General features: G+C 50.0%; 1 long non-coding RNA gene and 1 pseudogene across 1 annotated transcript; one reads left to right on the plus strand and one right to left on the minus strand.

Moving 5' to 3' along the window:
• Window positions 1-1,309: 1,309 nt before the first annotated feature.
• On the minus strand, window positions 1,310-2,236 carry LOC119280786. Its single transcript, XR_005138176.1, has 3 exons — window positions 2,180-2,236; window positions 1,414-1,528; window positions 1,310-1,339 (listed from the first exon to the last, which is right to left on the minus strand). It is a non-coding gene; the product is annotated as an uncharacterized LOC119280786 (long non-coding RNA).
• Window positions 2,237-5,437: 3,201 nt separating this feature from the next.
• LOC119279290 overlaps window positions 5,438-12,778 on the plus strand; it is a 34,614-nt pseudogene continuing 27,273 nt past the window's right edge.

Raw genomic sequence — 12,778 nt, forward strand, 5'->3', positions numbered from 1 at the left:
CCTCATGCTCGCCTAAGTTATCAAAATCCTACCGAGTGAAGAGCAATCCTCTCACTCGGGGGCTTAGCTGCAGCCTCGTGCTCGCCTAAGTTATCAAAATCCTACCGAGTGGTAAGCCAGCCTTCCACTCGGAGGCTTAGCTGCAGCCTCGTGCTCGCCTAAGTTATAAAAATCTTACCGAGTGAAGAGCAACCCTCTCACTCGGGGGCTTAGCTGCAGTCCTGCGCTCGCCTAAGTTACAAAAATCCTACCGAGTGAAGAGCGACCCTCTCACTCGGAGGCTTAGCTGCAGTCCAAGCGCTCGCCTAAGCACAGGCACCTTGCTTTGAACCTGCAAAAGACATTCTGAGCCGAAGGCAATCATATTCAAGCGCCAAATTCAAGTTTGAATCGATATCTAAAGGAACCGAAAGTGCTCAGGCGTCAAGCCTGTTAAAGTTTGTCGGTTACAATTCCACTCGGCATACCGAGGCAAATTTAAAGAGTCGAGCCAGAAGAAGTTTTTTACCCCTCCTGTGGAGGGCTGGAAGGTGCAACAAATTCATCAAGGTCAATTCCGTAGGCGATCCGAGTGGCAGCTGCAAGGAAAGTCTCCATAAAGGACCTGAAGTCGTGCTTCTTGGTATTGGCCACCCGAAGGGCCGCCAGCTTCTCCTCTCGTGCATCTTTGCAGTGGACTCGGGCCAGACACAGAGCGACATCTGCACCACACCGAGCCGAGGACTTCTTCCACTCTTGCACTCGACCAGGGATCGTGTTCAAGCGGGCCATCAGCGACTCAAGGTCATTCTGAAGTGTCTCCTCAGGCCAGAGCGTCGAGTCGATGCGAGAAGTGGCGGCCTTCAGCCTTGCGAGATAGTCCACGACAGCTGCAACACGAGACTCCAGTCGGAAAACATCCATGGCAACTTCGTCATTCACCGGAGAATTGACGGGGTCAAGGTTTGGCTCCAGTCGGCTGGTTTCTTCTTCAAAGTTTTGACAAAATTCTGCAAGGGTGATCACTAAGTCAAGGAGATAGTCGAATGGAAAAGGCCACAATTGGAAATATTAGCCAAACATGGAGATTTACCTTCAAGCATAAGAAACAGCTTCTTGGCAAGGCCACTCAGGAAGGTTTCCAGTTCAGTTTTCTTCTCAGTCAATTTGCTGACTTGGTCGGTCAGGGCAGCTTTGTCAGTTCTCAGTCGACTGACCTCCTTGTTGGCAATCCCAAGAGCAGTTTTCAGATTGGTATTGTCTTGTTCGAGCTTGGTGACTGAAGCTAACTTCTCGTCAGCAAGCTTGATCTTCTCAGCTAGCTCAAGGTCTTTCTTCTGCTGGGCCTCCCTTACCTTACCTGCAAGACACAGCAAGATCAGATGTTGAAACAAGCAAGAGGAAAAGCAGTCGTCAAGGTCTCACCAAACATACCTTCAGTCTCCTCCTTTGCCTTTGTCAGCTTCTCCTGAACCAGCTTCAAGCTCAGCTCGACTTGAGTATGCTTCTGTTCCAGTTCTGAGTAGCGAGTCACAAGATCACAAGAGTTCTGCGAAGAACCAATCGACTAAATGTCAAAAATAATTCACTTCCGAGTGAAAAGGGAAAAACACACGTTTCTAAGACTACAGCCGAACACAAGCATTCGACCGTAGTCTCGGGGACTACACCCAGTGGGTGCACTCAGCGTGCCCCCACTAATCCTGTTGAAGACAAAGTCGACCAGTCGACCTCAAAAAAAAAGTGCGAGATGCATTCTCTAAGACTGTGATCAACTGCAAGCAGTCGACCACAGTCTCGGGGACTACACCCAGTGGGTGCACTCAGCGTGCCCCCACCGGTTTGTGAAATCCAGTCGACCAGTAGACTGTTAGAAAGACTTACATTATAAAGCCTAAGGCCGACTGCCAGCAGTCGACCTTAGCCTTGGGGACTACACCCAGTGGGTGCACTCAGTGTGCCCCCACCGGTTTGTGAAATCCAGTCGACCGGTCGACTGACAGAAAGATGGACATCATAAAGCCTAAGGCCGACTGCCAGCAGTCGACCTTAGCCTTGGGGACTACACCCAGCGGGTGCACTCAGCGTGCCCCCGCTAACACGGAGTTTATTCGACACACCCAGTGGGTGACTAATATAAATCCCGGAAAAGAAAAGTTTTTGGTAGCATATCCAACAGAACAAACAGCAGTCGACTGACCTGGACATTGCTTTGGAGGGCAGAGCTGGCGTCATAAGCTGCCTGGCTCGCATCCCGGATGGTCTTCAGCTGCTCCATCATGAGTCCCGCCTGGCGTATTGCCTCCTTCGCTGCACCAGCTTGGTCCTCTGGGACGTGGTGAGTCGTGAAGAGGGAGGGCTGCTGAGCACTCGTCAGTGGATTCGCGAAGGACACCGTGTGTCGAGTGGTGTTCCCTTCCTCCACAGTCAGAGTCTCAGGCGCCGTCGCATCCTGAGGCACCTTACTGGCGGGCGTTTTCCGACTCTTCCTGCGTGCCAGCAGTTCTTCATCCTCGTCGTCGTCAGGAAGATCGATAACAGTATGGGGCGGAACTGCGAAGAAGAATCAGGATCAGAGGTCGCGAGTCAGTCGACTAAAAACGGTGTTAAGAATACAGTACCTGGGTTCGAAGTTGCCGCATCCTCCATCTCGTGGTCATCGGCCCGGGCCGAAGTCTCAGAGGTAGCAGCACTGCAACTCCAAAGGATCAGTCGACTAACCTCAGCGTCGACCAAAGATAAAGTTCGCACAAGAATAAGAAAATATGAGCAACACAATTACCCTGATATGGTGGGGATGGACACCTTCATCTTCGGCAGGAGCTTGGTCGGCTTCGATGAGGCCGCCCTGGGCTGCTTCGGCGCCTTTTCAGTCGGCGCCGGAGAGGTGGTCCGAGGGCGCTTGGTCGACTGAGTGGCAGTCGCAACCCCCTTACCACGTTCGGTCGAAGGGTCGTGGACAAGCTTCGACCGCCTTTCTGAGCGCGGTGGAACGACCTCCTCCTCCTCTTCTTCCTCGTCCTCGATGTCATCCTCATCACCTTCATCATCATCATCGTCGTCATCATCCCCTGCAGCATCCGAGTCCCATTCCTCCTCTTCCTGGCTCTCGCCCCCGCTCGCCTCGCCCCCACTCGCCTCGCCTTCCTCAGTCGAAGCTTGTGCCCCATTGGGCATCGAGTACAGCTCGGTGAAGGCCTAGCAGATGCCCAAACAAGGATCAGTCGACCAGTCGGCAGGGTTAGCAGAAATGAATACGACAAGGACATAGTGGAGAGCAGAGCAAGTGTACCTTGTTTGAGTCGCTGTTGTGGTCGAGTGGAGGAATCCTTCTGGCTCCGTGCGGGTTGTCCCTGTTTCCGGTAACGGCTACCATCCATCTTTCCAGAGTGACATCGTCGACTTCTTCCGGATGGACTCTAGTCTCGTCTTCAGTTCCGCAGTACAACCACATACAGTGGCTCCGGAATTGAAGGGGTTGGATGCGACGCCTGAGGAAGACCTCCAGAAGATCCATGCCCGTCACCCCCTCCCGAACCAACTGCACCACGCGCTCCATCAACATCTTCACGTCGGCTTTCTCCTCCGGAATCAGCTTCAGAGGGGAGGGCTTGTTCACTCGGTCCATGGTAAACGGAGGGAGTCCACTCGACTGCCCTGGCGTCGACTGGACCTGGCAGTAGAACCAAGTCGACTGCCAGCCTCTGACGGACTCGGGAAAGGACATAGGCGGGAAGGTGCTATTATTCCTCACCTGAATCCCCAGGCCCCCACACATTTGGACGACTCAGGTTTTCTCATCACCTGGGCTCGCCTTCTTCACGGTCTGAGAGCGACACGTGAAGATACGTTTGAACAAACCCCAGTGCGGTCGACAGCCCAAGAAACCCTCACACATGGACACGAACGCAGCAAGATAGGCAATGGAGTTTGGGGTAAAGTGGTGGAGCTGCGCTCCAAAGAAATTCAAGAAGCCACGGAAGAAAATGCTTGGGGGCAAGGAAAACCCACGATCAACATGAGTGGCCAGAAGCACACACTCACCCTCTTCTGGCTGTGGCTGCCACTCCTTCCCCGGCAACCTCGCAGCTCCGTGAGGGATCAAGCCCTCGTTGGCCATGTCGAGGAGGTCCTTCTCCGTGATGGTCGACTGGATCCAGTCTCCTTGGACCCAGCCTTTCGGCAGGCGGGATCTAGACGAGGACCCTCTGCGGCTGGTAGATCTCCCCTTCGCCTTCTCCGATGCCGACGCCTTCTTGGCACGCTCCAGCGCCGCCGTCTTCTCCTTGGCCATGGTCGCCGGTGAGATGCACGTAGGGAAGTGGTGCGGGAGCGAGAGCGAGCACGCTGAGCAGGGAGGAAGGAAGCAGAGGGAGAGAGGGAGAATGCTGAGGCGCAGCACAGAAATCCTCGCCGGGCACATTTATAAGGTCCCTTCTGAGTGGCTGACATGTGGGCCCGGTCGATCTAATCATATCTGGGAGCAGTTATGAGGACTGGATACGTGGCGAAAAAGGCGGCGCGGAGATCGAGGCGTCTATGCCCCGTCCCATCCGAACGCCGCGGTCTGCCCCGCTTCGCGCGCGCCCCCAAATTTCGCATCCCGCGGAATTCGCGAGCAACAAATCAGTCTGTCAGACGCGGTGTTTCCGGCGACCCGTCGCTCGGAGATCGTCGAAGCTCGAAAGATCACTCGACGCAAAAATAGAATGGATCGAGTCGACCGAAGACAAATTGCTCCCTGTCAACGAAGAGATTCTTTGATCCAGAATAGCGCACAACTAGAGCGCAAAGGTTAATCGGAAACGACGCCAACTCCTTCTTCACTCGAAGCCTCAATCCATTCGGGGGCTAATGATGGGGTTATGTACCTAGGGTAGGGTCATGGACCTGTTCCAAGTAACTTACCCTAGGACATCCTTAGAAGAGGTCGCCTTCCAGTCGACCAACGAGGATTCACTCGACTGGCCTGAAGGACTCGACCACGAAGACTCACTCGACCACCAGGAGGTCAAGAGGCACTCTGCACCGCAGCGGCCTGTAATCAAGTAGACTTTATGATAATAAAGGCACTTTATGTGGGGCGTTACCAGTAACGCCCCAGACTTAACTCACCTTAAACCCTCTCCTGCGTGGGCTGGCTGGGGTCCTGGCGCACTCTATATAAGCCACCCCCCTCCACAGGCAGAAGGGTTCGGCACCTTGTAATCCATACATTCATAATCCACTCGACCGCCTCCGGGCTCCGAGACGTAGGGCTGTTACTTCTTCCGGGAAGGGCCTGAACTCGTACATCCTTTGTGCTTACAACCTCTCCATAGCTAGGACCTTGCCTCTCCATACCTACCCCCCACTCTACTGTCAGGCTTAGAACCACGACAGGTTCTTCCTTGGTATGCGGAGTAACCAGAGGAGCGAGAGTCTAAACTCTTGCCTTCATATGCATCTTGACTCTGGCATGCCAATTGTTGATATGGTTGTGCATTATGAGAACTGCATTGTTCGGCTCCGTGAGAACGAGTCACACGACAACTGCATGTCCACACAGACACTCCCTGTAGCAGTACTCGATGAGTTCAAATGCATTGAAAAAGTCACTGCCCGTGACTTCACTGCGGTGAACTTTTACCTCTTGCAGAAAGAAATGAAGAAGGCAGCGGTTCTTGAGATCATAGATAGACTCAGTGGAGTCGTCACTAGGAGATTCATAGTGGCATGGAAAAATAACAGGCAACTGAGATTCACAGTGGACTATACACCTAGTAATTTAGAAGAAACAGTGAAGTGCAGTTGTGATAGTATGAAACGTAAAGGTCTTCCATGCAAGCATGTTCTTTATGTTTTAGCCAGGTTGAACGTGTAGGACTTACCAGGGTGCTTAGTGCTGCGAAGATTCAGCAAGAATGCTAGAGGTGGACTGCCCGTGAAATGCACTAGTGATCTCTTTGCATGGGGATGGGCAGGTACTGAGGAGAGAACTAAGTACAATGAGTTGACTATTTTGTCTGCGGAAGCAAATCATGCGGCATGTCATAAACCATTTCTATTTGATAAACTGAAGGCTGCTCTCGAGGATGTGATAGCAAACAAGGATGTTGAGGAGGAAGATTATGTGAGACAACATAGAGTTGCACATGCTGATGCTTTTGTGCCGGATCAAAATCATGTTTTTGTTGGTGATCCAGAAAAAATCAATACGAAAGGAGCACTGAAAGGGCAGAATAACAAAGGCCGTGGTAAGGAACCTGGTGTGACTACAAACGGTAGACCCAAAGGTTTTGATGAGAACCTCCTATACGTCTATGCGGTTTATGCAGAGGGAAAGGTCATTTCAAAAACAATTGTCCTCAGAATCCAAAGTATGTGCACACCATTTCATTAACGTTCTTTTCTTGTTTAGTTAATACTTTACAAAATTTTGACGTATATTACAATCTTTCTATGCAGAAACATGGCATGATGATCATAGCAAAGAAATGTTTGAATAAAAAGAACAACTTCTGATTACAGTTGACGATTTATTTGGTTGTATTAAAGAATAGTACTTACATATTTGTTTCGTTACATCGATACGGGAGACTTGTAATCGGTGTTTACTTATGTCATATTTGTTGACACTATACTCGTTGTTCTTAATATGATATGCAACATACAAATTTTACGTTATAATATATATTTCTTGGCGCTATAGGCATTGTTTTTAATATGATATGTAATGTATACATTTTTTCTGTACAAATATATGATTTTGTCTATAAATCATGCATGTTGGGCGATCAGAGGCGTTGCACAGCGACCGGTTGCTTTAATTTTTTAAAAATAACGTTAACAGGCGCGGCTGGCCCGCGAGTGGCGCCAGCGGGCGCAAAGAGGCGGTACGTACAAGGAGGATTCAGTAGTCGCCGCAGAGGATGATCTCGAGGCTGACGCCGCCCTCGGGCGCAGAGGGGCGCACGTACGAGGAGGACACAGGAGCCGCCGCGAAGGGCGATCCCGAGGCTGACGCCGCCCTCGGGCGCAGAGGGGAGCACGCGGGCCGATGTAGAATCAACCTCGGGGCCGGCAACGACCAACCATGGAGCGACGCGCGGCGCGAGCCCGCTGGCCAGATGACGCGGCCCACGTGCGCCATGTAGCGGCTAACGTGCGGCGCGGGCGGCGCTCGCCTCTGAGATATCGTCATCATATATCATCTGAGTATTTTAAAACCCCAAATCGTACATTCGCGAGAACACTCATTGAACATAAAATATAAATTAAATAATAAAATAAAAAATGTTTAAAATGTATTTTTAATAAATTTGTCAGGGTACATAAACTTGACATGCTAAAAATATTTGAAACTCACATAAAAAATAAAGCATCCACACACAATCCCCACTCATGAACACATAATATTTTGAAAATCACGTAGAATTCTCGTATGATATTTTTATTTTTGTTTCCTCTTCGCAAGTTGAATTACTTTGTTCTTCACTTCTGTAAGCTTATTTTCGGGGGACATAACAATTCCAGCTATCATTCTTTCTCTCGAACTATCAATAGATTCCTGAAAAGTAATAAAAATAATTTTATTTTCATCACTTATATATGATATAATGTACTATTTTTTCATACTAAAAATGCACCCACCTGAGAAATAGCAGTAATAAATTTTTCTCCGTCCCAGTATTGAAAACAACGAAGGACGAATAGCCCACATGAGTTCCTGTGTTAAAAAAACATAAGTGCAACTTTCAAAGCACATTAAGTAAGATAGCAATTGATCAATTAATGTATTTCAAAAGCACATGCTACATGTAACTCACCCATCTTCTTGTTGAGGCATGTCGTAGGGGACTATAGGCCATGTGGACACATCCAAGAACGACATAATAGCACTGTCATTTGCATCTTGAATATCTCCTGCAAGTTGCAAATCTTATATGGATGACATAGTGGTCAAAACCAAGGACAAGGCAACACTTGTGCAAGATTTGGAAGAGACGTTTGCAAATCTGCGCAAGATCAACCTCAAGCTGAACCCTGAGAAGTGTGTCTTCGGCGTTCCGTCCCGCAAGCTTCTTGGGCTCTTTGTGTCACAACGTGGGATCGAGGCGAATCCAGACAAGATCAAGGCCATTGAGCAGATTGAGGCACCTAGGCGGATTAAGGATGTGCGTCGGCTCACTGGCTGCATCGCCGCCATGAGCAGATTCATCTCCAAGTCTGCTGAGCGTGCCCTTCCCTTTTTCAAAATCTTGAAAAAGGCGGGCCCAATGGAGTGGACCCCAGAGGCCGGAGCAGCACTATAAGACTTGAAGAAATACCTCTCCTCCACGCTGATACTAGTTGCGCCTAAACCACAAGAGTCGTTGCTGCTGTATCTAGCGGCAACGAATCAAGTGGTCAGTGCCGCACTGGTGGCACAGAGGGAGGTTGATGAAGGGGCAGTGGCAACGACAGGACTGGCAGATGGTGAGTCAGGGCTCCCCCCGGCAAGGCCTAGTCCTGGCAAGGCTAAGCCCCCGACGAAGTGCTGCAGAAGAAGAAGATGATGCAGCACCTAGTTTACTTCGTCAACTCCCTCTTGCAGGGGGCTAGGTCGAGGTACTCCGGTGTGCAGAAATTGCTCTTCGGCCTTCTTATGTCCTCGAGGAAGCTGCGTCATTACTTCCAAAGACACAAGATCACTATTGTCACCCACCTCCCGTAGCAACGGATACTGCATAACCCAGATGCAACGGGGAGGATTGTGGAATGGGCCTTGGAGCTGTCGAGCTTTGGTTTGAAGTTCAAAAGTACTTCGATGATCCAGAGCTGAGTCTTGGCGGAGTTCATTGCAGAGTGGACCTCAACGCCCGACGAAGAGATCCAGGAGACCACTCTCCCCGGCAAGGAAACAAGTCGCAATTGGGTTATGTACTTTGACGGGGCTTTTTCGCTACAAGGCGCCGGTGTTGGTGTGCTGCTTGTCGCACCCATCGGAGAGTACGTGATCCAGATGCACTTTCCCAGGGAGATGTCGACGAACAACACCGCTGAATACGAGGGATTGCTTGCCGGTCTCAGGATCGCGGCAGACCTTGGGGTCAAGAAGCTCATCGTCCGGGGTGATACTGAAAGGATCGAGATGGACCTAGAGGGGGGGGGTGAATAGGTACAATTACAAATTTTAATTATTACTTAGCAATTTTAGGCAATAATGCGGAATATGAAGATGAGCCTAACAATTGCACGTGAGCACAAAGTACTAAGCAAGTAACACAAACATGTAAGTAGGCAAGCACAATATGATGTACGTAAGTGTAAAGAGACAAGTAACCACAAGTAGAGAGTTAGGGTTAGGAATAACCGCAACTCCGGGAGACGAGGATGTATGCCGATGTTCACTTCCTTGGAGGGAAGCTAGTCACCGTTAGAGAGGTGGATGTTACCACGAAGGCACACCAACGCCACGAAGGCTCACCTTATTCTCCCTTTGAGACAACACCACGGAGGCGTTTCTCAACCACTAGTGGTAGACCTTGGGGTGGTCTCCAAACCCTCACAAACTTTTCTGAGGGTAATCACAGAGTTCGATTCCTCTCCGAATGACTCCTACCGCCTAGGAGTCTCCAACCTCCAAGAGTAACAGGAACGATGGGGAAAAGCTCAAACTTGCTCAAATCACGAATTCCTTTGGTGCAAAGAAGGGGAAGGAGTGGATCTATCACTTGATTGGAGAACTTCTCTCAAATGCCCCTAGAACACTTGGGAATCTAGGATTTGGTGTGGATGAATGAGAGAGAGAGAGTGAGGAGTGTTCTTGATAGGCTCAAAGTGAATGGTCAACCCTATCCCGTGGAAGGGAAAGGTATATATATAGGTGGTGGGTAAAAGTGACCGTTTGGAGAAACGTAAGTGTACAAGATGGGCCGGACGTCCGGAGAACGTCGGACGTCCGGAGGCACAAATAGGTCCGGACGTCCGACAGTCATCGAACGACAGGCCGCTGTGAAACTATGAGCCACAACCCAGTGTACAGGATACGGACGACCGGAGAGTCCGGACGTCCGTAAAAATGCTTCTGTTGTGAAAGTGCCGGACGTCCGAGAGTTCCGGACATCCGTAAAAATGCTTCTGTAAAGGAACACCGGACGTCCGGAAGTGGCCGGACGTCCGTAGAACACCGGACGTCCGAAGGCAAGGTATAGAAAAAGTGGCTTTTGAGCAAGTTTTTCACTAGATCCAATGATCCCCTCTTAATAGTGCGGGATCCCTATACTCAAGAACAAACCATAAATGAAGTCAATATCTTGTATCTCCATTCTTGAGTTATATGCTTTTTGTCCCTAGTCATGATCCATGCACACGATCTTTGAGACATAATCCTGAGATATACTTGATAAACATGATTAGTCCCTAGCATATGTGTTGTCATCAACATCAAAATATGATTAAGGGCATGATTGCACTTTCAATCTCCCCCTTTTTGATAGTTGATGACAACTCATATGCATACTCATAATAGTAATTGGAAGTATTTGTTGTGGAGCTCAATAACCATAATCAAGAATGAGTAACAAGCGAGCTCCCCCTCAAAGTGATACCATAGATACTAAAATAAAAAAACATGATGAGGGCTCCCCCTCAAGATGATGCCCCCAATATAACCAAATCTCATACACACGATAATCAAGAGTTAAACTTCATATAGATTCATCACATGTAGATTCACCAAATCTCAGATTCAACAAACTCATAACATAGGTTCAGTACAAGCTAAAACACAACCATAACAATAAGTTCTATTACATAATGAGCTAGAATAACATGCATATAGAGCCTACTCCCCCTTGGCATCAAGTATCCAAAAATAGAAAATAGGGGGAAACATAAAAGCATTAGAGATCATCCTCATCATCATCATCATGAACACCACTGCCACCAGCCTCGTCGAAGAAATCAGCCCACTCAGGACCGAAGGGAAAACCAAAGTCAGAAGGGGGGGCTTCAGGAAGACGCTCATCGTCACTCACATCATACACTCCTGAGTCTCTCAGACGAGCCTTCAGAGCGTTCTTGGAAGTGACCATGCGAGTGACCACATCGTGGTGTTGGGAGCAATGGAAGGTGAACATCTTCATCATGGCAGAGTGAGCCTTCCCAAGAAAACGAGCAGTGCGCCCAAAGGGGGCAGCACTGGAAGGAGGATGGGTAGCATGAGAAGGAACACTAGCGGCGGTGCGACTAGCAGTAGCGGGAGGAGGAGGAACATGATCAGCCACCATGTGAGCGGGAATGAACCATCACTCATGTACATGAGTGCGGGCAATGGGAAAGGGAGCTACACTTTCGATAAAAGCCTGAATAAAAGGTGCATGAGGAAAAGCCCTCTTGTGCTGGAAGCTAGCAAGGCGGATCTCATGCCATAGAAAGTGTGGAACATTGATCTTCCCTTTAGGAGATGTGAAGAGGCGATGCATGAGATCAATGCAGTAGCTGCTGCAGGAACCCTTGTCACCCATCTTGGGATAAATGGTGCGGATGATACACTGATAAATGATGTTGAATGGAAAGCGCCAAATGGAGACTTGGTTTAGACCCTTTCGTTTTTCAATGTCAGACAAAGTTGGTATAGGTCTAAGGAGATCCGCACACACCGCAATGCCCTTGGGCCTATGGTTGGGGTCATCCTTGTGGATTTTGAACACAGTGTCGGGAAATCCAAGGGCAGTGACAAACTGAGCATAAGATGCTGTGAGTGCAGTGTCTGGGGTCATCCATGTGACAATGTTATCAGGAGCAAAGTAACATGTGGCATAGAACTGATGAATGGCAGCGTGGTTAAAATCATGTTGAAATGCGAATGGAGCAGCTAGATTGGACGACTCAATGAGCTCAATGGCTCCTCGATATTTCTCCGGATGAGTGCGAATGTGCTCAAGATCAATGCAGACATGGAGTGACAAGCCTTTAGGGATGACAATCGTGGTGAAGATGTTGGCTTGGACATTTGTGCGAAAGCGACTATCCTGAGAATCCCTAACAACAGTAAATGATCTACATCACGACGCAATTTAAGATATGAAGCTTTGGGGACCTCGTTGAAACGCTTAACATGACGGCCGAGTGGCAGTGGAGGCTCAATTGAGATGTGAAGAGCATCACCGTGGGGTTGCACCGGAGGAGGAGGAGGGTGAAAGGTTGGACGACGAGTGCCCGGCTTGGGTGCAGCGACGCAAACACCAACCAACGGGGCCGGTTCCACCTCCTCAAGCTCATCCTCAAAGTCCGACCCCTCCGAGGAGGAATCACTAGAAGAGCTGGGGGGACGAGCGACACGTTTCCGAGGGCGATCTTGCTCCTGGGAGTCGTCGGAGCCACCACGACGAGACGGACGAGCCGGCCCTCCGGCGACTTGCTTGCGAGCTGAGTGCTTGGACCGAGGCATCGTGACCTAGGGGAGAAAGAAGGCACATATCAACACCCCTCCATAGATAAGGGTGAATGCATGAGGGGGGAAGGTTATGCCCTACCTTGAAGGGAGGAACACGGAGGAAACGAGTGGCTGGACCAAGGAGAAAACAACCCGGAGAGAGCAAGTGGCCGACGGGCTTGAGCAGAGCCCAGCAGGGCCGCAGATCCGCAGCGGAGAGGAGCCCCAGCGAGGGGCACGGCGTCGTGCGGCCGCGGCGAGTGGCCACACGGCAGGAGCGGCGGCGGCGGTGGGGAAATAGTGGATAGAAGATGTGGACAGTTGAGAAACCCTACCGCGCATTATATATAGTGGCCAGTAAAAACGTCCGAACGGCCGGAGACCGGAGTCGAATAGGCG

This window comes from Triticum dicoccoides, chromosome 3B (assembly GCF_002162155.2).
Source record: "Triticum dicoccoides isolate Atlit2015 ecotype Zavitan chromosome 3B, WEW_v2.0, whole genome shotgun sequence".
Classification (NCBI taxonomy): Eukaryota; Viridiplantae; Streptophyta; class Magnoliopsida; order Poales; family Poaceae; genus Triticum; species Triticum dicoccoides.